The sequence below is a fragment of the Uranotaenia lowii genome, chromosome 2 (assembly GCF_029784155.1).
Source record: "Uranotaenia lowii strain MFRU-FL chromosome 2, ASM2978415v1, whole genome shotgun sequence".
In the NCBI taxonomy this organism is placed as follows: Eukaryota; Metazoa; Arthropoda; class Insecta; order Diptera; family Culicidae; genus Uranotaenia; species Uranotaenia lowii.
The window spans coordinates 126464541-126491692 of NC_073692.1; the positions used below are offsets into that span (position 1 = coordinate 126464541).

Sequence of the window (27152 nt, forward strand, 5' to 3'; positions counted from 1 at the left end):
TCTACGGTTGTCCTAGGAATGAACCGCTGCCATGAAAATGCTCATCATCATCATGTCGACACCTGACAGGAGCTGAAACAGAGCTTTGAGAAGCATTCCTAATAACGATGTGGGCTTTGGAATTGTTAGTCTTTAGAAAGATACGTTCCAAAGGTTTGGTCACGATTTGGAAAAAAGGAAAAAAAACGAAAAGCTATCTCTCTGAATTCTGAAACTTTGGAAAACGGACCCGATTGTTCGAACTTTTTTTTTAAAAAAATCATTCTTTGGTGGTAGGATTCCATTTGATGAAAAAAAAAACTTACATTCCAATGTATAAAATTTGAATACGGGAAAGGGAAATTAAAGGACATCTCAATCCATTAAATCAATTAGGTAAACCGAGTCAACTCCAAACTAATGTATATTATTTTTCAACTTTTCATGTATTCTTACATGTATGCAGCAAGCTGCAAGGATCGGAAGATTTGCAATTCATATTGGGAAGTTCACTGATGCAGCAGTGTTCCACTTAATCACCTGATGGTTCCCATAAGAGTAGTCATTAACTTTTTGCTCTTGGCTGGTAGAGTACAGAAAGTTCAATGTGATGTTGTTTCATGTTTACGTCCTCTCTCAGGAACTTGAACAAACAAGGTCTTTAGTTTTAACGATAACTTGAGGGCGGTTGTTGTTGGTCGATAATTGGCCAGTGAATCTGATATGGAAGCATCTGATATGAAACAAATGTTCCTACAATTTTTAATAAAATAATTGTGACTATCTGTCCATTCAAATGAACACTTAGAAGAAGAAGCTTATAGTAATTTCTTCGTTTCCTTCAAAAACCCTTATTATCAAATCGATAGCTGACAAAACCGTTGATTTTTCAAAAAAAATTGTGTGTGTGAGTGGTACAAAAGTACGCAAATACTGTTGTCTGTCAACACAGCGCAAATCATGCATTGGAGTGAAGCACATGATCGGCAACTACAGTTAACAGCATGGCCGTAGGAACGGGGGGGTTTTGGGGGTTAAACACCCCCCATGAGGGTCCAGTAATAGCAAGCGAGATATTTTATTCTATACTCGAAATTTCTAATTTCAATCAAATCCTGATGATTGAGTCAGAATTCAAAAGTAAAAATTTTGACTCAGAACAGATATAAAAATCTCAAAAACTCATCTCAAGTTCAGCATTTTGCTACAGTTTTTGAAAAAAATCACACTTGCTTATTAACACATTGAGGACCGCAAAGCAATCTTAGCAAGGAAACACCTCAATTCGAAATTGTATATCTCAGAAATCACTGGACCAAATTCTACAACAGTTTAGTATCTTTTATTCAATTTGGCAAAGAAAAGTTTCGTTATAAAATTCAGAACATTAGAGTCATGCTTCTAAATGTAGCACACTTGAAGCAAGTGATAAAAACGAGAATTCTCGTATTTTTTTACGCAATGTTTTACACATTGCAGTTCTGAATCTGAATTATAAATTCGAATGAGATTAACCTCATTTGGGGCTTCTAGTTTCATATTAATAAATTCAAAATTGTATTTCTGTTTTCATATTTCGAATTCTTTATCCTGTTCATGATTCTTGATTACGATTCGAATCATCATTAGAAATTGAAAACCAAAAGCTGTTTGAAATACTGATTAAAAATAATTTTCTAAATATGAAAAAAGAAATAAAATCCATTCTGATTTTTTTTCGTTTTCAAAATTGAAGTTCTTCAACTTAGTTCTTATGCAGAATTCAAACATAACAAAGCTTCAAAATGTCGATCCAGAACTGAAATCTCAGAACCAGATTCATCATTCAAAATTTATATTTAAATTCAGACTCACAAGTAGGATTTAAAAAAAATTAAATAATGAATTCAGAATGTAGCACAATACTTCAAAATTTCAATAACAGATTTATGAACTGGGCTTTGAAACAGATTTCATATAGGCTCATATTGAAAATACTGATCAGTAATTTAAATTGTGAAGTCGTATTGAATTTTGGTAACAGATTGAAAATTAAAATTATCAATGCAGTTTCTGAATTCAGATTCGGAGTTCATATTTAAAATTCAGGTTCAGATTCAGATTAGTTCTTCAATCAGAATAATCATATCAATATGACTATTTTGCCAAGCAATTCAAATCGGAAGAGATCGCTTAGTTATAGTTTTGATTATTTTTTAAGTTTTGTTATTGAAAACAAATATATCAACAGGATTTTAAAAATAGAATTGATTTTAAATAAAAACATAAACTGAAAAGGGAACATGTTATCTTCAATTTAAAATAAGTGCAGGTTATCGATTTATTTTTTATGAATGTTGTAGTTTTTCAGAAGTAAAATTTTAACTGAAATCTTTAATTTGAAATGAGTCGCATGAATCAAATGGTAACTTCAAAATTTCTTAATTCTTCTTTTCAAAATTTGATTTTAGTTGATATTTTCGAATGAGCTCAAGAGTTTAAATGATTTGGATTTGAAAGTTTTATTATAAAAATATTCTTCACACAAATTAAATAAGTCAAATCTTCGAAAGATATCAACCATTGATGAGAGTAATTTCTCTATTTTGTAACTTAAGGCTTCATTATACCAATTAAACTTTACATTTTAAGATTTGAGGACGCATTTTGAAAGGTACGTTTTAATACCAAAAATTACTAATGTGAAGAATTTAAGAATTATTAATCGTATAGTACATGATTTAATTCAATTTTCTTTTTATTTACACATTGTTTGAGCAAAAAAAATGTTGAAAAACGTTAGTCTCCAAACCACCCCCCCCCATGAGTCGGTTCTTCCTAAGGCCCTGGTTAAGAGTCAAGTCATCAAGGAAGTCAAGGCTCATACCTGAGTTTTTAATTTTTTATAAGCAAAAGTGAAGGGTCGCTGAAATGTCCCGCATATTTTTCTACGATGAGCTGATAGTGTTGCCTAGTTATGAGTCAATTAAACTTTACCTCAAACAAATTTTTTTGCTAGTTCCAGAGCTCGTAAGCTGTATATCCGGTATCGAGGCAATGAGACAGAAGATTTCTGATGGACGACAAACCTTGTTTAAAACCCCTATTTCAAACTAATTCCAGCAGTGCAATCCTATAACATTTCTGCTGGTGACAATTTCCTTAGATGACTGAAGTATGTATTTGCTGTTTTTTTTTTTCAATTACAAGAGAGAATGAGAATAGTTAATCCCTGGGGATACTTGATTCCTTCGCTATATCTCGAAACCGGAATGTCTTACAAATATCATATGCTTTAGAAAAATGTGCTGAATAGAAAAAAAACAATGCTGCTATTTCTTAAAATTTAAATATTTTATGTCTCGAGTTATTGTACTTTTTTTTAAATATTCAACAAAATGTGATTTGAAAGTCTTTTTTATCAAAAATAGAAATTAAAATATTTATTTAAAAATGTTTATTGTTAGGGTATAACTAGAACTTCATAATGCCATATTTTTAAAGCAGTAGTAAACTCTAAACTTTTTATATGTTATGGTTTTGGTGATTGATCTAGAGTCCAAAGTGATACATTTTTCTTTTAAATGGATCGTGATCATTGGTTATCACAAAATTTCTTATATATGTACAGTAATTTATGTTTATCCAGGTTTCATCAGTATTTATGTGAAAACAAGTACGTCTTAAAATATGCAATTACTAAAGTGTAGTAGACAAACTTTTTGAATTATCTTTGTCTGATAATTACAAACTGTAAAATGAGATTTAAAAAGGCAAATAGTAGTCAACAGACCCGTCATCTTAGGATTTTGCTAGATTTTTGCCTAGGGTCAAGGCAGCCTGAATTCAGGATCATATCTCCTTAAACTTTAAAAATATCACTATTTTTTTCGTCTCATTCTAATGCTTCTAGCTCATCTAAGGATTCACTTTTAAAGCATCTAAATTTGAAATTACCCGTTGCCAGAAAATGCAAAAGGGGGCTTGTTGCTAAGTTTTCCCAAAAAGATATGATCAAAATAAGGAAAGGGGATCTAGTATCTGCATTGTCCCCTAATGATTTGCCAAGACTTTGCTCAAGTTAAAAAACACAACAATTTTCAAATTATAACTCAAGTGGAAAAATAACAATTTTCAAATTATAAACTTTGGTTTTTGCTGTTATAAAAAGCTTTTAAAAGTACCTTTGTATGTACATTTCACAATTTACGATCTTTACTAACCGATAACACTTTTTTTCAAGTTTTTTATTGAATTATCATACAATTACCTTTATTTCCTCCATAGCAAGAATTTCAATCGTATGGATTTTTAGATACCGTGGTGCGGGGAGACAATGGGCCAAAAAGGGTGGTGTTTGAGTCAGAAAACAACTCAAACACCACCATTTTTAATTATAATATTTGAGTTTATTTATAAAATCAAAGAAAGCTGATTTGTTCCTAAATGATATATCTACAACAACACAAAATTTTGTTGTAAGCAAAGACTGTCGCATATGCATTCCCGTCATTTTTCAGTTTATCTCACTTTGTTCTCAACATATATGAAAAAATACCAACTCATGTCTGTCCCATATGAAATATATCCGCAAAACTGTGCCATATGTCTATTTGTACAGAATGCTTTAAAATTACTCTTTTAATTTACGATAATTTTACAAACATTCATACAATGTGTGCGACAAATTAAGCAATCATTAAAATTACGACATTAAGACTACATGAAACAGTACATTAAAGTCAAAAATAACAATTTCCATAATTTTGACAAGCTAAGTATAGCCTTATGAGTAAATGCAATGTCCGAAGCACTTATCTCGTGTCGTACTCGCTTCATGGGAAGAATAAAAGCAACGTCTCAGTAAGATGTTACGTTTTAATTTTTTTTTTTAAATTCACAATTTTTTGTTGCAGCAGACTTGTATATTGAAATTTTTTACATCAACAATAGACGGATTTCAAGCCAACTGGACACAGCATCTGGCATGACTCTCTCAGAATTGAATGAAAATGTGTGTGTGTATAGTCCTCACGTATAGCTAAGGCACTTGACATACTAAGTTTTCCCAAAAATATTCAGACTAATATTTGACAAGGGCTAAACTTTTCAGGCCAATTTTCCATGAAAATTTTTAACTCTTAACTTACAATTCCTATACAAATGTTGTCTACGGGAGAGTTTTGGAAAAATGATTGAATTTTTAAAAAAAATTGACAAACAAAATTTTTAAATCTTTTACTGCGAAAAATGCATTTTAAAACTAAAACTTAATTTCTAAAAAAAAACGCCATCTAATAATATGATGATTTTTTTTTATAAAATGGGTAGGTAAACTACCTAGTTTTCAACAGTTGTTGCTTGATAAATCAGAAAAAAACACATAAAAAAATTAATTGACTAAAGTTTGTCATTTCAAATATGATTGATTCTATGAACCAGACTTTTTTTTGTTATTCTCAATCTATTTTATTGATAAAAAATCTCAAAACAATTTTTTTATTATCTTTTTACTAAAACCTCTCGATTAACTAGTTTTCGACATTCAATTTTAGTTCGACGCTAAAAAATTGAGTTTTCGACAAAAGCATTTCCACCTCTTTTGTTTGCAATGGAACATAAATTTTGGCATATTGGAATTGCTTGTCTACTTCACGGCGTTTTTACACCATGAAAACGATATAAACATACACTAGAAGTTGTGTATAAAAAAAAAGGTGAATTTTCCGTGCTGATTTTTGACAGCTTGAAAAACAGTTGAAATTCCATAAATGTTAGCAAAACTATGAATTAAATAACCGAAAACACCTTGTTCAGAACTTTATCCATCCATTGATTCCTGGTATGTTGCTTTTGTTTGAAAAAAAGGTAAGTTTTTTTTATGATTCAAAATCATTCCTTTTTAATCGATGACATTGAATTTAACATGTGATTAAGAATGTTACCTTTAAATAAATTTTAAACTACTACTAAACAGCTTATTTAGAATATTTTCCATACTCAACATATGCTTTGCTAGGAGAGCAAAAATAGAAAAATTTGAACATATTTAGCTTGAGCAACAAAATAGGAAGATAAGCCTTTAATTAAAAATAGGTCGAAAACTGGCTTCTGTCGAAATCAAGAGTATCCCTTATAATGCCTACAAGTCGTCCATTGATAGCTAAATTGTGCATATTTGAGGGAATAAAATTTTTCTTACAAAAACTTTTTCAAGTCCAATATTTTTTAAAGAGTACAATTTTAATTCAAAACTAATTGTTTATTGCATTGGTATAATTTTTTGAAAGAAAATAAATACTTTAGATTACCCGAAGCCTGTTCCTAAAGTAGATGGCATTTAATTCATTGCACAGCTACATTATCAAAGCATTGAAAATATTATTATTTATTTTTATAATTATTATTTGTTTTTTACTGGTGTCGTTCAAGGAGGCATTTAAAATAGAATGAAATTGATATTGGGTTCACTTCTGTCACCCAGCTTAGAGCTTGAAATTGCATAATTCTGGATAATACTGGTACGCATAATGTCTGAGTTTGTACAATACACAAAAATATAAAGCTAATGAAAAATGCTTTAAAAACTGTTTTCCAGGAAATTATATAATGAATGAATTACTTTGCCTTGATTTTACCCAGCAGATAATTTTACCGCGCATGTAAAGAATGTGTGTGTTTGTGAATGGGTTTAAAGGGAAGCTGTATAAAAAGCTCCATTTCGGTCGATCAATCGAAGCCATTTACTCTCCTCCCCCACCCCCCCCCTCTTCCCTCCTCAATCTACAGTTATTGTTCTAATTCGTTCCATGTTAGTTCCTATTTTTTAATATGCCAAGAGTCAATGGATTACCGTCAACTGGGGCAACATGCAACAATTTTCGTATTCAATGGCTTTTAAAAAACTTATGTTCACAGTTAATTCTACCCATTATGTATCAAAAGTTTTAAGAATGATGGGACATCAAATTTGCGTAGTTAGAAAAATTACTGGTTTCTTTTATTATTTTTAATTTTCTAAAAACATGAGATTTTAACCCTCCTCAGAAAATAAGGTAACTTGCAACTAACTTTGTTTTTAATGAAAAATTTTATGAACACGTATGAAATTTTAAAGTTTTTAATATATTTGCGATGCCTTTAAGACCATTGCGCATGAAAATAGCAATTGCAGTAATTTGTTGGTCTGTAAAAACTGATTTTCATATTTTTCTGAAAGTAAGGATGCTGCATACATCTAGGGGCTAAATAATACTACGAAAAATTCTACAAGCTGAAATCATAAAAATAAATGTTTGGATGAATGAATGCAAAACATTTATATTCCAGCACATGGAAACGAGATTTACTAGTTGTTTCTTTGATTTGCATTTTGTTGCATTTTACCCCAGACAACAAACTGAATTATAAAATTATTTATTTAACAAGATTGAGCGATTGTTCGAAATATATTTTTTAAAGCAACGGTGTTGGTATAGCATGAGGAAACCAGTTAAAAGTTTTAAGGTAAAATTATCAAGTCAATCCGTAATATTGGGTAAAGTTTTTTACGGCATCCAAAAATGTTAAAATTTGTACATTTATTGCTCGACTTTTCAAATTTTATATAACAATAAAAAACACTTTAACACTAAACATACCGACACTTTGTATATACCTATTCATACCGCGAGCGGTCAAATGACGGTTTTCACTGTTTTCGCTAAAACTTTCTTGTTTCTCAACCGATTTCTTTAAAATTTATAGTTTTGAAAAGCCTATAATGTGACTCAAATATGTTTCTCAGACAATTTTCAGCTACAATCAAGTTTTTTAAAGTTATGTTAAGTCCAAGAATTTTTTTATGAAAAAACATGCTTCAGGAAAATTGCTATAAATCTGTTCATCAGAGCTCGAAAAAAATTTCACTTAGTGCATGAGAAAGCTGAAGTTAGAAGCTATATGTTGCACATACGGAAATTTTTATCAAATTTTTTTTAAGATCACGGCCACAAAAAATGTAAAAAAGTTGTGTAAAACCCGTACTTTTCAATCAATCAACCGCCAAAGCTGTTCCTGTTACAGTAGAAAAATTTCAAAAAATGAATTGGAATGTTGACGTAATTTGTCACATTTTGGCATCTTTAGATTTTTTAAAATACGTAATACATAATTTATGACGAATTTTCAAAAGTAGCTGTTTTTCAAATATTTCATCAATTCGGATTTTTGATACAATTCCTACACCTAAATTCAGCTTTGCACTGGATTTTGAGTATGTTATCGTAAAGTTTAGGCAAAAAAATTATATGCAAAAGAAAGAAAATTTCATACCGGTTTTAGTGATGTAACTACATTGACGGTGCGATGCTTGACAAAAATATAATAAATATATTTCTGAAAGTAAAACCAGAAAATTTGAGCGAATGTTCGTTTGTTTTTTCGTTTCCTTTCACCCGTCTTCGTGTGCAAAATAGCTTTGAGATATTACCACCCACTGCGCCCGTCTGCCAAGCAAGGATTTGTGCTGACTTTTCAAAATTCAGAAACTACCTCACTGTTTTATTTATCATATTTTTGACAAGCATTGCACCGCTAATGCAGTTACACCACTAGAACCGGTATGAAATTTTCTTTCTTTTGCATATAATTTTTTTGCCTAAACCTCACGATAACATACTCAAAATCCAGTGCAAAGCTGAATTTAGGTGTAGGAATTGTATCAAAAATCCGAATTGATGAAATATTTGAAAAACAGCTACCTTTGAAAATTCGTCATAAATTATGTTTTACGTATTTTAAAAAATCTAAAGATGCCAAAATGTGACAAATTACGTCAACATTCCAATTCATTTTTTGAAATTTTTCTACTGTAACAGGAACAGCTTTGGCGGTTGATTGATTGAAAAGTACGGGTTTTACACAACTTTTTTACATTTTTTGTGGCCGTGATCTTAAAAAAAAATTGATAAAAATTTCCGTATGTGCAACATATAGCTTCTAACTTTAGCTTTCTCATGCACTAAGTGAAATTTTTTTCGAGCACTGATGAACAGATTTATAGCAATTTTCCTGAAGCATGTTTTTTCATAAAAAAATTCTTGGACTTAACATAACTTTAAAAAACTTGATTGTAGCTGAAAATTGTCTGAGAAACATATTTGAGTCACATTATAGGCTTTTCAAAACTATAAATTTTAAAGAAATCGGTTGAGAAACAAGAAAGTTTTAGCGAAAACAGTGAAAACCGTCATTTGACCGCTCGCGGTATGAATAGGTATACCACATGCGTTATTCGAAAACCATAACACTTTGAAAAATTTTAAAAACGCAAAAAAACTTGCATTTTGAAAATAAAAATAGTCCTGTCGTTAAATTTGCGAAAAAAAAAATTATATAAGGTGTAATCATCATTCAAAGTTCAAAAACCGTCATTTGACCGCCTCCGGTACGTTTAGTGTTAAAAAACTAGCTTAAGATGCAAGAAATTATGTCATTATCATTTTATAATCATAAGAAGATAACTTTATTACAAAACATAAAATTGAAAATTGATTCAGTGTGGTATTATATAAAAGTTGCATCTAACCCCGCTGTTGCATGATGCCCCGTTTGGCGGTACTTAATTGATCTGCTTCTAATTATGTTTTATCATAATACCCGAATCATTGGTTTCTTGTTTTTCATAATAAAAAAAATTATTTATTGTTGGAAAAACTTTTTTCGCATCATGCCCTACCACCGAAAAAATTATTGAATTCTGAGATGGCATTTTTTTCAGTGTAGGATTTCCACTTACTTTTACCATCAATTATTACAATCAATTACAAGTTTTTATTACTTCGAAATCATAACAATCATTTCAACGAAGCAGTTTTTGAATTGAAGGTTGGAAATCTACTCTGAAAAATAAATTACATGACTAACAAAAAAATCATGAAAAAGTTTTTGTTTGAAAATTTTTTTGCCATTAAATATGCTCAAGTGGCAATGGATGGATGACTTATTATTACCTGGCTTAGAAATTTTTTATCAAATTATGAGACGGATTTTTTTTTGGGAAAATGAGTTTTTAGTTTTTGCCATGCATTTTTCTCAGTGTAGGATTAAAAAACAATTTTTTTCAACAAATTTAATAATTTTTTTTTCATGATACACATTTGTGTAGTAGTTGTAATTTTTGAGATAATTTTTTTTTTTTTTGAAAAGTATTCCTCTTTTCATATGTTAGTCTAGATAATCTTAAGGAAAACTGAATATGTCAAGTTTTTTTACTAAGTAAGATCTTTATGCCCATAAAATTTCATTGAATTCATAGAGGGTCATGATAACTTCGTGTCAATTTGGCGTGGAATCCGTGAATATTTTAACTATAAATAATATCAAAACGAAATATGACAGTTCAAATGCAAAATTAGTAGAGAGAAAGAAGGATCAAGAATATAAAGTATCTAAAACCAATTTAAAAAAAATTAAAAAAACATAATTTTTGTTTGTTGATAAATTGAAACTGGCATAACATTGTACAGAACGTGGTCAATGTTTATGATTAGAGATTTTGAAAAAAAAATAAACACTAAAAATGTGCAAGATCTCAGTCGATAACTTAACAAAATATTTGGAAAGGTTTCTATTTAACAGTACAGCGTGAAATCACAAAACTTTAATAAACTTGTTTGAGGTAATTTATACAAACACAAAATTGAAGGTTGATTACGTATTTTAAGAATATACATATAAATACCTGATAGATAAATTTCAAACAAGCTTAGTTTTATGATTACAAACGACTTTTGTTCTATGAAGAACTTCATAGATGAGAAAAATTGTTAGACATTTTTTCAAAAACTACAGAAGCACAGGGGCTAAGAAATTTGACTTTCAATATTTTGCGCTTTTAGATTTAACATACTTCAAAATTTTTTCTAAACTTTGTAACATGTTAAAATTGATCCAAAAATATACTTTTATTTATTTTTTGTTAAAATTGGCCCACAAAAAACTAAGATATATCATCTTATATGAAAAGTCAATATTGTGCATATTTTTCAAATTGTTGTCAAACTTTCCAAACCCGCTTGAAGACGGCGTTTATGCATCATCTCTCCTTTCAAACTTAGCAAAAAAAATTCACAAAAAAGCAACCCAGAATGGTGCTAACTTTTCATTTAACTGCCAATTATTTTTTTAGATTATAAAAAACACATTGGCCAAGGATGAGGCTACCAAATTGATCATTTTTCGAAAAATTGGTCTATTTTCAGTTTTCTCATGTTTTTAAGCTTTTTTTTAGCTGTAACTGTTGAAAACTGCTTCTGATTTTTAATTTGACTCTTGCTTCTGATCTTAATTCGGGATTTAACCCAAGAAGTTACTATCAACCGGTACGATTCATGTTGAACCTTCTTAAAAAATGCAACGATGCAAAAGTTATAAAAAATTAAATTAATTTGCGGCTTTATCGGTTAGGGTTAAAGAGTTGAAATGAAAGACGGATAGAATATCAGAAGAAAATTTTAAAGTGGTGAAAAGAGCGAAGAGCATTTAAAATAGAAGCTTGACTACATACTAAATTCTTTGTCTCGCACCAATTAACTGTATTGAAGAAGTAGTACCCAATAGAGGAGGCACTACGTTTTTCGATACAGTTAATTATGGATGGTTCGACCGCCATGTGAATGCACATGTGTCGAACGGACCTTAGAATTTTCTTCTGATTTTCTATCCGTCTTTCGTTACATCTCTTTAACCCTCACCGATAAAGCCGCAAATTAATTTCATAAAACAAATTCACGGTGATTTCTCTTCTTAAATAATAAGTTTTAAAAAATGTAATAATTTATTGGTGGTTAAAAAAACACTTTAAAAAGGGTACAAACAAATATCAATTTATAAACAGAAATAAACAACTTAAATTGATTTAATTAAAAAACGGTTTGTTTTAATTAAAACTACAAAAAAATTAAATAAGACAAATTTAAAATCAATTGAAATAAAAAACTTTTGCCATTTTATTTTGATTTTGTCATTTCATGCATAAATATGTGGTTTCTAGCGAGTTTAAGTTCTGCTTAAACATTCCATCAGTTCTGAAAACTTCTCAGAACATCGAATTTATGAATTTTGGTTTTTTTTTTTAATAATGCTTGATCTTGATATTTTATCAATTTTCAATTATGTTTGTTTAGCAATATAACTTTAAATTCAATTTTTCGGAGTTGCCATGGTTCCACTTTGGTGATTCTTGAATATCAAATTATCCATGTTTTGAGCGCTTTGAGGCACCCCTAATTAGGTCATGTTGAGCTGATTATATTGAACAGGTCAATTTCTTGGGCCAATCAACATAAAGTGCATGGTCGAGTTTTGATAATTTGAAAAAAAAAACAAATTACCAAATTTTTTGCCACCCTGCAGATCGTTTTCTGAGTGAAAATCAATGCAAAGATTTTTTTACTTCATTTTAGCTTGTTTTGCATTATTACAAGTTATTAAAAGCTATTATGGTTGAACAGAATGTAAATTTATTTAGTCCAGGGACACGTACATATGTTAGTCAAAGCAAGAAGACTAGAGAGATACAGTTACAAAATAACAATAGTAAAACAGTGTAGGGGCTAATACGCTCAAACTACTACTACTGCCAGAAGTTTACCTATCATATAAAAAATCGACGAAAGCGAGACTTGAATTGTTGTTCTGCTTCAGTTGTTTCATTTTAAAACTTACTCTTTAATTAAAAGATAATATTACGGGCTTTTTACGGGCTTGCTTCAGCTTTTTGTTTTGTATTGCAACAGTCAGCAATTAATTTCCAAACCAAATGAATGTCTAGGCAGAACGAAATGTAAGCAAAACATTTAGTTCAACCCAGTCCAACGAAAACATGATGGTGCAGAATGTGTGCTTCTTTTGCCACAAACCTAGACCACATCGTAGGAAAACGTGTAAGTAAACCTGGGGCGAAACAGCAATTCGTTTTGCTTTTTTGGCCTTTCAATTCCAAATGTACCCAGAGAGCAATCATAATAGCTCAAAGATAACACATAACAACGTTTTCAACATAAAGCCATGCTCCAAATGCTTTCGACCGGATACAACTGCCGGAAGAAGGGGAAAACAAATATGCCAAATTTATGGCAACAAGAAAGATACTTGCCATACTGGGACGAAGAATTTATGCTCTGACTCCAATGCCAGAATCTCGCCAGGGTTTTCTCAGGGCAGCAAAACGAGTACCTTCCTACCCAAAAGTGTGTCCTTCCAGATCATCCCTTCCGTCATTGCCCCTCCCCCCCACTCACAACATCCAGGTAAAAGATTGTTACCTTGCATTTCGGTGCTTCTTCCTTTTCGGACTCTGCCGAAATCTGGAATCTTTTGTCCATATTTTTTCCCTCCTATTTGTGCTGGGAATGGATGAGCGGATTATGTTGCGGGCGAAAACATTCATTTGAGGAGGACGCAACATCACCACCAGCAAAAACGACAACAAAAAAACACATCCGAACCCGACCGAACCCCAACAAAAACGACTTTCCGGACTTTTTGTCTTGCACACTCACCCGAAAAAAAACCAGAAGAAGAACCTCCGGCATATTTTTTGGCTCGATTCCAAACAAACAGAAAATTTTTCCCAGCCAGTTTGTGTTTCCCATAATCCGTCATTGCAGGGTCAGTTCGTTTTTGGTGGTTGCAAGGGCGTTTTTTTTGTTGTAAAACAAATAAATCGGAGGTGCTTCAAAACTTAGAAGAAATAATTGTAAGAATTGAATGCGGTTCACACAAAAAATGAAGCTAAACCGATTAGATACCGAGTCATTGAATTGCAGATTTCTCAAAGATTTTATGAATAAATCATGAATCCACTTCCAAATTTTATACATTTCGGTGCATTTTTTTTCCTTGCAAAGCATACCATCTAATAAATTGTAATTTAAAGAATTCTATTTTACCGAATTTTGGAAATTTCTTCATTCAATGAATTGTTATCCGTAAGATGCTTGATTTGAGAAAAAAAATCATGTTAACAGAAATATTTCAAAATATTGTTAAATTCAAGATTTCCTGTTACCCACAGAAAACTTCATACAAAGTTCTTCATTTTATTTTATAAATATACATAAAAATAAGGCAAAAAAGAATTAAATTTGTAAAACGTAGGACTGGTGAAAAAAATCTTCTGGCCGCCGTATGGTTTTTTGATACCTTTCGAGTAACCAAGCATCAATATAATAGATGAGACGATTTTTGTTGATTTCTGAAGAAGTGAATCAAATTTGTTAACTCCTCTGAAAATTCAAATAGTCTTGAAATAAAATTTCTTAAGAATATTTTATATCTCAGTTTAAGCTTTCGTTATTAAAGGATATTTCTGAAAAACATCGAATATCTTGTTTGGGATACAAGTAAGTTTTGTAATTTGTTCAAAAACCGGAAAATATTAATCATCCAAAGTTGAAAACTATTAGATCTTCGGCATATCTGTGGTTATTTTTGATTAAAAAATTGTATGTAACTCGATCCACTAGATTAGGACTGAATGCTACACTATCAAAAATTTCCACAAACAGCCAAAAAATGGTAATAAAACTGATAAATTTTCCATACAATACTTGAATTGATCTATCATGGCATGCTGTAAATTACTAACATTATTTTAACTCGAAAATATCTCATGAATGTTAATATGGCATCTCAAGTTGGATTTTTCTACAGTTGTGGCTATAACTAGAATAAAAAACACTTTTAATAATGGAATGGCTTATTTGTAATTTTTTTAAGAATTATAGTTTTTTGAAGAATTTGACTGAACCCCTAAATTCAAAATAGGACCCAAATTAAGTGTTAATGAATATTCTATAATTTTAGTTCTTTTTCAATTTAAAAAGAAATGTTTTATTTTGAAATTTGGCTAAACATTTAATGGATAATCAACTTTTTTGGTAACACAATAGTAATATTTTCATAAAGTAAAATAAGTTTTGAAAAAATTGAAAAGTACTTATCTGATACATACTTTTTCAAGTTAAGATTAAATTTAGTATGTTGATGGTTAAAGAAAAGAAAGACAGTTAAAAGATTTTTTTTTTTTTACACCGGTATAATTTTTTTCTTCAATTTTATTCTTCAATATTAGAAGTTCATAGTTAATAGTAATTGTATTTTCAAACTTTTGAGTGTCGTTAGGGAAGAACACGAGCGTAGTACAATGTATAGGATTTGGTTTTTCATTTCTTTACACTAGTCAAAAGTGTATCCTGCTCATGTCCTTTACTCCCAAACCTCCAACTTTAAATTATTTTGCTAGGATGCAGAGGTAACCTCGGTCCTAAAGCACAAAATTGATCTTTCATCCCTTTCTACCTTTTCCAATCTATCCATTGACTACTAGGACGTGGCCGGCGCCGTTATTGATGTTTAAAGAGAGAGCATCTGTTTTGTGCATTGAGGATGAACTGCTAATCCCAAGCACCATTCTTTTGACCTTTGAGCAAAACTGATGGCCTCGGTCAATCACGGAGTAGCAACCATTGGCGATGTGGAATTCGTTCTACTGAGCCACGCCTGCGACAATGGAGTTCGAAATACATTAAAAGTAATGTGGAAGCAAAAATGGAATCATCTAATGATAAATAAATTCAAGATGAAGTATTTCGGGTTCCAAAGTTCAAAGGTGGATGTGAGTAGTCAATCAAGCTAAGCTAAGCTAAGCTAAGCTAAAAAGAAATGTTTTATTTCGGTCATCCATAAATTTTACAGCATCTTATGCATTTTCCGAATTGGAGCTATTGTGACAGAAAAGTACATAATAAGTAGTGAACCTACATGTAAGAGAAGCGACGTCTCAAACACAAAATTCCAATCGATACAAAAGAACTGTCAAAATCGATTCCAATCGATCCATTTTGTCGCAGAGCTTTTACCTTTCTTATTGAAAACTCAACAAAGGAAGTTATTCTGATTGTTGTTATAGTTCAAACAGATAATTTTAAAGCTGGTCATATGAATTTTTGATTAGGTGCAATTTTTTTAAATGCTTTGGTGAATCGTGTTCCTAGTTAAAAAAAACTAACTGATTATAATGATCCGGAATCTTGGACAAAAAAATCCTCAGCACTGATTTCTGGCTCAATGTTCAAGCTCTAAAGTGAACGCTCCTTCAATCCAACAGAACAACATTGCACTCGATGCCCGAACATTGAGCCAGAAATCAGTGCTGAGGATTTTTTTGTCCAAGATTCCGGCGATGTTGCCACATATTTTATTTTAAGAGGGATCAAATGTCGCTCTTCTTATATGAAGGTTCACTAATAATAAGGTATAAAATATGAAAAATAGTAAGAGTAAATAAACTTTTCAGCAATCAAAGTTGTGCGGTCCAGTCCGGCCAAGAAGTGGCTTAGGGGGTCATACCTTGTTATTTATTCCGATGTTCCGGTCGCTGCTGTTCCTGAGATCCAATCTGTATGTCGAGTGTCGTTCCGGCTTCGGCGAGTGAGCGAGAGGTGAATTGCATGGATGACGATGGAAGAGGATGGCAGGAAAGGATGGATGTTGACATACGAGGGGATAGCCAATGGCGATGTGGAGTTAAAGGGTAATTGCCCAACTTAACTGCTCATATGGAAGGACAGTGAAATATAGCGCCACACAAAAGTCACCCCAAATTTTGAAAGCGCGTTTAAATTTAAACATTGTTTGTAGCTTTTCTTGTTAATCTTTAATACATTTTTCACTTACGGGAAAGGACATTTGATAAAAAATTTAAAAAAAACTCAAGTTACTATTACAATCTCGGAAATAGTAGAGCTAGATTTCTAAAATGAATTATTTTAAAAACTCTTTTATCGTCGTGATGGAGTTATTTATTTTTCTATGTAACTGTTACTATTAGGCGAATAGTAAAAAAGGAGGCACCCCGTTTTTAATCCTAATTGAATTGACTGAATACATCTGCGAAAGTTTTCATCATCATAAGAATTCAAAGTAAAAAAAATGGTTATAACGTCGCTCTAGTAAAAAGAATAAGACTTTTTACAAATAAGAAGATTGAATAAACAGCTTTGGCCGTGTCAATCAAAATCACTCGCAAATTGCTTGTCGATAGTACAGGTTTTATTAAGACGTATAAAATTAGTGAAGCTCAAAATAAGTGGCCTTAGTTTTGTTCAGAAAATTGTTCAAATCATGTGGTCTTTGTCTAAGAAGAAAACAGTATGTTCAGCTTTCAGTCACCTAAATTGCAGAGTCTTTCCTTGAAAGAATTTTTGATTGAAACGCACATTTTACACGTTCAAAACAGGCACAGGATTGCATTGATACCATTGTTCAAGGAATATTTAAAGAAGGTAGTGCCAAGGCAGCCCTGCTTTAGTATTGGTACAGAATGTGTCGTCACAATCACGAAAAATCTGTTAATCTGAAATTTGCCGTTTTCGTTGATAATTTGAAGAATTATCTGAAAATTTTCCACTTTTTAAACATATAATTCTAGAAAGATTCTTGCTCTTCAAGATCGGTACAAAAAAGTTGGATTTTAAGTTATTTAAATTAATTACACCGTTGAAGTTCGAAAAAATGGTGGATTTTTGCTACTCAAATTTGAAAAACTTTAAAATAGTTTGAATTCTTCCATGAAAATGTTCAAGTTAGAGCATTTTTAGATCCTTATTACAATAAAGTAATCAAAACACAAATTTTTATTCAAAACCACAATCATTGATTGGCATTTTAGTAAATCGAATTAACTATCTTAAATTGATGTTAATTGTTCTACTTAAGAATTGAATTTGACCAACCGGTAAGATAAAAATCATGACAATCAGTTGAGTACTCAACAACTACCAGCTAAACTTTTTAACACTAAATTTTTCTTCATTTTTGCACGTTTTAGCTTCAAGATGACTAATAAAGTTAATATTAATAAATTAACAAAAAAGACATATTGCAATCTTCAAAGGACCAAACAATTTCATAACATAGTGAAATAGAGGTCTTACAAGACTATCAAAATGAAATTAGATTTTATTTTCCTTCTTAAACGTGTTTTATTTGAAATTTATGCAATTCGCATATAAATTTTCGATAAATTCGTTTTTGTGACGTCCCAAAAAAATCCAATATGGCTCTCGACACTACCTTATTTAACCATTTCTTGACAGTGGTTGATTTGTAGGGAACCTTTCGATTGCTTTGATTCAGTAGTTTTTTTTAACCAAGTAGGCTCAAAACACATAATAGTGGTTTTTTTTAGCTTTCATTAGGTATCAGGCAGGTATTAAAAAGTGTTGAAGATTTTTTTCCCTTAATATATGCAACATAGCTAACATGGCTTTCAATATATCATGATTTCACGTGGATTTATTTAAACAGGATTCCCATGTTTCATTCAGTTTCCCTTGTAAGGCGCGCGTTTTTTATTCGAGATCTAATAGCTCACTAAGCAATCCTCGCCTGGAGAAAAATTTCTACACAATATTACCTACATCAGCACATTTTGGCTTTTTGCTGATTGATGTTAATTAGTAGGGGAGAGTGGAAAAACGTGGGCCACTTTTAATATTTCAGAAGTGTGTTGAGATAAAAATCTCAAACCAACTGTCATCGTCGTCGCATTTCTCTATGTTGTTGACTGAAATACGCATCATATGCTTCATTTATTTATCAAGCTAAAAAAAGTTAGAAAAATTTACTTATATAATTAAAAAAAAACACCCGCTTATTTCATCGATGGGGAACCTAAAGTGCATAACAAAAATATGGTCATACGCTTATGATCTTAGTTTTGTCATGATCTTTCACGTGGAAAAGGAATTTTTGATGAAACATCAATAAGTCACACAAACGCAACCAATTTGCAAATCATAGCTTGTGGGGAATCGTTGGCCACACAACTTGAATCACCTATATTTTTATGTTTTTATACACATTCAGGACTTGAAATACGTTTTTCCTATCTATAAAGTATTTTTATGCCAAATGAAGAGTTATGAAAAATATATTGTCCATCTTATATAAGAAATTTTGCAAAACGTTCGCGAGCCAGGTTTTTTAATATATTCGATCATACACAGCTCTCTTTTTTATTTCATCATCTGAAATTTCTTTAAAATAACGAGATGAATTAGAAAATCACAGTTTTGGGTCATCTCATAAGCTTTGCATGTTATTTGGTCAATTTGGATTTGCTGGCCCACGATTCCCCACCATTTTTCAAAATCCCAAAAATATTGCTTTTTTTCAAACAATCAAAATTTGGGGAAAATAAATTAATAAAAATTTTGAAAAAATACCTTATGATACCTTGAAAATAGAACCATTTTTTATTTTCATTTTATTTTTTTTAGTGAAGAAGTTATGGAACAACGAAAAATAGTGGCCCATGATTCCCCACTCTCCCATATGATATTATAGATTTTCACTGATTACTCACCTGAAGTGAATTACACCAAAAAACTAACTAAATAAAAATGCTTCGATTCTTCCCAAAGAACATTCACATACCGTAAACTGGGTGCACTTTGACCAGTGGGGTAACTTTGTTCAACATGAAATTTTGGCAGATAATCATCATTAACTAAGTTTGAAATTAAAACATCTGAAAACTGTTTACTACGTTTGAAAGCCTGTAAATAAAGTTACAAATAAGCTTAATTTGGTTTCCATTGGGAGATTTTTTATATTACTAAAAATATAATTTAGAAATCTTAAAATATCTGGTTTTTTTAAGGCTCACAACAAACATCTCTCCTGATCAAATTTAAGCATTTAGGAGCAAATGGGTTATTTGATGTGAAAGTTTAACATTTTTCTTGGTTTAGAATAAGTTAAAGTGTTATTTTTATGGTCATTTGATGATAATTTTTGAATATTGCAAAAAACAGTCATTTTCCATGAAAAAGCCCGTTTAGAAAAAATGGCTAAAAACCCTATCAAATGGTTAAGTTTGAAGAATAAAAGAACATGGGAACAGTACGAGGACTTAGGGAATTGCATGAAGGCAAAATTTTATTTGTTTTTGAGGCCAAAAAATATTGAGAAATGTTTATAATTTTTGCCCCTAAATGTATGTAGCAACATTGTCCATCTTTCGATTATATTTGTTTTTGAGAGAACACGTTGAAAAATTCAATTGAGCCCAAACAAAAAATTACTGTTATCGATGTTTTGAGCCTTCTGTGCTTAATAGCATTAAAATAATAAATTTGAAGATTTTGAGATACGTAAAATCCAGTGCAGTGTGATCAAAGTTACCCCGAAACTCGAAATCTGGTTTTATAACAAACATTAAATTATAACCACCAATGTCGTTTGAATTTACTGCAATCAATGATCATGTTCAATGCTCCTCACCTCAGTTAGGGTTTTAATGCTGTAAGGTATTACGAACAAGCAACCCTTTAGAAAATATTCAAAAATGAATTAAAAAAGTGGTCAAAGTTCCCCCAGTTTACGGTACTGAATTTGTTGAAACTTTCCTTGTTGTTATCTTCAAAACAGACTTAAAAAGTATAAGAAGAAAAATTCTTAAAAAGTATAAGAAGAAAAGTTCTTCTGTCTGGAATTCTAGGGGCTCAAACTCCAAATGGTAGCTTAAGGTGTAAGAAAAAAACATTTATAAGGCGGCGACTCAGAAAAATTTTGTTTAGAGTTCGCCCTGGGTAGCATTTTGAAAAAAAAATCCATGTTTTGTTTCTTGGGCTTTTAAAAATGGTTTTGTCTGTTTTTTTTTTATTTTATCGATAGATGTGAATTTAAATTGTCCAGATAGTGTACCTTGCATTATGCTTTTAAATTATCATGACCACCAAAAGATGCGAATTTTTATGTTCAACAAGTTTGTCGAAGAAAGTATGTTATTTATCTAAGCATTGAAAAAGTTATTGATGATGTACTGCGAGGAAACCTTTATGAAAAAATTGTATCACGGAGATAATAAACCAACCATCAGCGGTTCAACACCATAGGGGAGAAGCAGGCTACATGAGCATTTTAAGCAGAATACTGATTCAATCAAATATTACATTGAATATGTGTTCAATAACTATATAAACGTGAGCAGACATCTGTTTTCTCTACAATGGAGTTATTTTTATGTTGAAAGCTCCTTCAGTTATCAAGAAAAGAATTTTACAATAAATGTTGTCTTAAACTCCGAACCTTAACCATGCGGGCTAAATGCGTCTATTTATGTTTTGGGATAAAAATCTGTTTTTCAGGCAGTATTTCCGTATAATTTCATTGAAAATTATAGAAACTGATAACTTTCATACGGAAAAACTTAAGTTTCATTATACCTTTGTCTTTTACAGTTTTATGGAATAAAAAAATGATAGAGTTGCCATATTATGCAGGCTTTATCAAATCTTTTTTGAGATTTTCAATTCTCTCTTAAGGGGGGAGTAGGGTCTAACACTTTCAAAAAATCAATTTTTTTATTTTTTTTATTTTCCTATTGTAAATCATTTCAAGAATTTTGTGTCAAATTTTCAAGTCAATCGAAGCAAAACTGTAGAAATTATAGGCCTTTATCTCCGCTTATAGGCCTTTATTCTCTTATCTAAGCAGAAACTTCAAACGCGTTTTTCTCGAAAGAACATTTTTAAAGTCCGTGGACATCGTCATTTGAAAACAACTTCACCGATTCTTTTCAAATTTGAGGCATATTTTCTTCATATAAAATACCGAACCCCTACGATTTTCTATTTTTTTTACTTTGGGGAGATTTTACAGATAAAAAATGGCGATTTTTTTCGTGAAATATCGTAGTTTTTACTTCAAACAGCCACAAAAATTTCATTAAATTTTTTTTTAAGTTAAATAAAATCGTTGGGGTTCAGAAAAACATCTATTAAAAATATTTTGCTCTAATTTTTTGACTTCAGATGATTCCGTGCTGAGATACAGTGTCCACCGCAAATCCTGTTTTCTAAAAGGCATCCCCGAAGGTGCTCCGTCAATATTTTTCTACGAAAAAATTACTAAATGTTCTTTAAACAATGCTTTGTATAATGCAAAAAATTTGAATTCATTTGTTTGAACGAAAGCTCTAAAAAAAATTTGTGAAAATGGTGTTTTTTTTTACCCGTTAAACCCTACTCCCCCCTTAAAGTGTTAAAAATAATAAATTTATACTATTCAACCTGATATATTAGGATGGAGGCATTTTACAAACATGATAGGGGAATCACTCACTTATTCCACTCTCTTATTCCACTATCTAATCATTATTAAATTTTCATAAAACTTAAATTTGTTTAATTTTTAAGTACATATAAATGAGAGTCAAAAACGTCCCAAATTTTTGTATTGAACTTCCTAATTTTTTAAATTAAAATATTACATCAAAGGTATCAAAGCCTTGTATGGATTTTTAAATTTTTTCGAGTTGGTAAATTTATAAAATTTTATCTTGCCGCATGTTCTAAGCATATCACCCTCATAATATTGTGATAAGATACATATGCTGCCTATTCGGCCATTTCGTCAAACAGCCGTAGGCGCATTTATCCCGATAGGCCCATTTAGGAACACTTTCCTTTTTTATATTCGTTCTACAAACCGTTGTTTAATTGGAAAATTCTTTCGACGCTTGGTGTTTTTAGGTCTAAGAAACCGTCACTTATGCTAACGGTTGATAGAAAGGTTTTTGTTAGGTAGCTCAGGCAAAGATTTGTTGAGTTGATAGACATTGTCGAAAATTTATGATTTTTAACCTATCTACTATTGGGTATCAAATTTATGTTAGTATCGAATATTTCTAAGAATTTAAAGATCTTTCAAACGACATGTTCTCGATAGTGAAATACGGAGGTTGAGAAATTTATTCGGAGAAGCCAAAGTAAGGTTGACACCAAAATTGTAAGTCCCTTATTTTGGTGATTAAGTTTTTAACAAACCTTGAGGTAAATTTTAAGCCCATTAACGTTCAAAGACTTGTTTATTTAAAGAACCAAATCACCAATAACTTTTTGAACTTTTGATTAGATAACATGTTTTCTCGGCAAATTTGTTGTACATAAAAATTCTTTGAATAACAATTTTTTTATTACAAATTAAAAAAAAAAGGACTTTTTTAAAAAATCGACCCAGTGCAACCTCTTAAGATAATTTTTCTAAGTCACCGCTATTTAAAAGTTTGTTTCTTATACCTTGAGCTACCATTTGGAGATCAAGCCCCGAAAATTCCAGAAACACGCCATTTTTGGGCCACCCTAATGCTCGTGAAAAGCTTTGTAGATAAGAAACTTTACGCAAGCATGACAAACGAGGCATTTTTGGCTATTACTTCCTGGTTGTTGTGAAAATATTACTTTTTTGGCAAATTATATTGTAAAATAATTAATTTGAACTTATTACTGCAATTAAACTGCCGCACACAGAGGTTGAATTAAAAAAGGCAATCAAAACCATTTTCTTCCGAAACAATGTGTTTTAGACCTTTTGTATTTTCGAGACATATAAACATTTTTACAAGAAATATAAAATTAGTTTTTTAAAAATTCATCAATCCGACTAGCAACGACCCAGAAAAACAAAGTTTTTAAATATTAAAGCTCAGTTTTTGCCATTACTGTATCAATAATAGTTTCAAAGTAATAACAAGTTTAAAAAAGAAAAATATCATCAATTTTCTACTTTTGCAACACAACTTTTTTGTGAATGATGATTTTTCATATATTCTAGAGAGTCTGGAAATAGCAAAGTTGCACACTTTTGCTGAATAAAATGTATACAAATTTTGAAGTTTAAACGAGATATGTTGAAAATAATTTACAAAAAAAGTCATTTTTAACTAGTTATATCTCCTAAGTTTGGACGAGTTTGGTTACGTATTTTACAGTTTTGTAATCCAAAAAGTATCAACTCTCAAACAATATACAAATCAAAGAAACCAATTGTGATCTTCATAGTGCAAATATCAAAACTAGTCAGCCAAAAATGAAGTTTTTATACTAATTTGAGCATAGCAAGCTCACTGGTGTTGGAGAAAAGTGGTAGAAATTTCGACACTTGAAGCACATTTTGAAAAATTTAACCATGCAAAAATGTTTTCAAGATCTTTGGGCGTTGTTTTTTTTACAGAAATGTTTCTATTCCAGCCGTATGTGATAGAAATATTGCTATTTTTGCATTATAGCATGCAAAAATACTACACGTGTTGTAAAAACTCTTGAAGGCCACAGATCTTGAAATGTTTTCGTATGAAAAACTTTTCAAAATGTCCTAAGAGCAAGTTCACTGGTATTGGGAAAAAAGTGGTAGACATTATGTCACTTTTTGCACATTTTGAAAATTTTGCCATGCCAAAACATTTACAAGATCTATGGCCTTCAAGTTTTTCTGCAACACGTGTAGTATTTTCGCATGCTGTTATGCAAAAATAGCAATATTTCTATCACATAAGGCTGAAATCGAAACAGTGCTGTAAAAAAATACAACGCCCAAAAATCTTGAAAACATTTGTTCATGGTCAAATTTTAAAAATGTCAAAATTTCTACCACTTTTTCCAAACACCAGTGAACTTGCTCTTAAAGTGTCAAAATTTCAACCACTTTCTCCCATGACCAGTATTACTATCAGGCTGCAACGTGTAGGATTCCCATCAGTAGGCTTACTTGAATCACTTGGACTTGAGATGGTAGTTTGCTTCAAATTATAAAAAAAATCATTTTTGGCTCACTTCTGTAGATATTTACACTAAGAAGGTCACAATTGGCCACTTTGAGTTGTATATTATTTGAAATATGTAACCGAACTCGTCTGGACTCATGAGATGTAACTGATTTAAAATGACTATGTTAGTTTAGGCTTACCAGATACTTTTAGAAAAAAGCGGGACATTTCACGAAAAAAAAGCGGGACATCGCCGAAAAAAGCGGGACATTTTAGAAACTCTAAAAAAATATAATTTTTACGATCATATTTTTACATATGTATATGTTTCTCCAGCTAAAATAGTTCTTAACAATTAATAAAATATGGATAACTGAAATTTGTTTAGGAAATTGAATTCTCAAGAAAACTTTCATCTTTGTATACTGCGAAAACTTTAGTCGAAAATGTTATAGTTCAGAGGGATTTAAAATCCGAAAGTTGAACCATTGGATTGGAAATAGTTTTTTATCGCTCGGTAGTCCTGTTCTATTTTAGCCGGAATTCGTTTTTTAAGCTTTAAATTTAAGGGATTCTGTTAGGATTTCGAAAAAACATCTGAAGCCATCATTATTTGGAAGCAACTTACATAATATTTTTTCAATCGAAAAATATTAACATCGCTAGAATTTGCTCAAAGAACGTTCAACTGAACCACATTGTTATGGTGATGCTAAGATTAGCATGCCAGATTACCCGGTTTTACCCGAACTTGCCCCGGATATTTGACACAAATTTTAGGAAAAGTTCGGTCCGGCCCGATTGCCCGAATTTCGTAAAATAAAGTCTGGATTTTGCACTGATTTATTCGTTTCATTTCCACAACTCAGAAAAAACTTAAATTGAGTAAAAAAAATTTTTTAAGAACATTTATATCAAGAAAAATCATGCAGCCGACTTTCATACGACTTAAAACGTGCTGATGTGTTTTGATGTTAAAATATATTTAAAATGTATTCTTTTTCATTTTCCATCCAATAATTCCGTGGTTTTGACCAAACTTGCTGGAATATTGCCCGGATTTTGGGTTGAAAATTTTAAAATCTGATGCCCAGATCTGAATCCAGGTTTTTAGATAAAATTACCCGGATTCGTCTGGTCCTAATATGTCTGGTAAATATTCTGGCAACCTTAAATGCGAAGAACTAAACGTATTATTCACTCTTGTTTTTTTTAATATAAAAGTGCTGCTAATTTTGAGAAAACGAAACACACAAAAAACATCATGTTTGAATGATTTGTAGTGTTGAACCAATAAATTTGAATTGAAGCTAAGATTTTTCCAGTGTAAGTCAGTGAAACTTCTTAAAGATGTTACCAATTTGATTTTGAATGTCATGATCTATAAGTAGGATTATTTCTAGTTTTCAAAATCATAAATGGATAAGAAAAGATAAGAAAAAAATTACAGAAGTTTGACATGATCGAGGAGAGATTTTTTAAGAGGCGTTTTCATCAAGCACGAACCAACTATTTTGAAGTGGTAATTCGAAGAAGGTTGAATCTACAACAAAACTTTTTTTTAGAAAAAAAAAGCGGGACATTTTGAGAAAAAAGCGGGACGGCGGGACATTCTCTAGAAAAGCGGGACATGTCCCGCTTTTGCGGGACGGATGGCAACCCTATGTTAGTTAGGTACACAGCAAAAAAAGTGTTGTGATATTACATCAAATACCTGCACATAACTTGAGTCGCAAATGATACCTAATATTACATTTTCTTGATGTACCCAGCTGTTGGATATTTATAGAATCATTCTTGACCCGCAAATGCCAACCTGCCGAATCTGCCTTAAAATGAAAAATAATCACATTATATTTGAAGCTATGGTTTTGCTTACATTTTTTTTAATTTTGGTTGTACTTACAAGCCAAACAAATACAGCTGAGGTCCGTAATCCGTTTCTTCCTTTTTGAAATGAATAATATTTGAACGTCAATTGAGGAAAACATTGACTACTTGATGCGATATCACATAGAAGGTTGTGATATAACACTACACGACATGTTCGCATTCGCGTACGTAGTTTAGATGTATTATAACAACAAAAAGCCCTAACACTACTTCGTCTCCACAAATGACATCATCCAGCGTTACATTTTTTTTGCTGTGTATTTTAAAGATATCTCGTTTAAACTTCAAAACTTTCATACAATATATTCAGTGTGCAACTTTGAAGCCTCCTAAACTCTTTAGAACAAAGTTCATATGAAAAATCACACGCAGAAAAATTATGTTTAAAAAGCTGAAAATTGATGATTTTTTTATTCAATTGTCATAACTTTGAAACTATGATTGATACAGTAATGACATGTTTGACAAAGTTGTTAAAATTTTTACGAGCTTTAAACTTTTTCCAGATAATATTGCTCTTAAATGGATAGTAAAAAAGCTAGTTTTTCTAATTCACTTCTAGGTGGATTGATCAATTTTTCAAAAAACAAATTTTATAGCTCTTGTTATGTTGGTTATTCGACTCTAAAACATAATAGGTCTAAAACGCATAATTTCGGCAGAAAATAGTTTTGAGTTCCATTTTCATGTTTTACCCCTGTGT

General features: G+C 31.1%; 1 protein-coding gene across 1 annotated transcript in view; it reads left to right on the forward strand.

Moving 5' to 3' along the window:
- Positions 1-27152, forward strand: part of LOC129744036 (SPEG neighbor protein-like) — a 523363-nt gene that overhangs the window by 481031 nt on the left and 15180 nt on the right. The gene's annotated exons all lie outside the window — the stretch shown is intronic.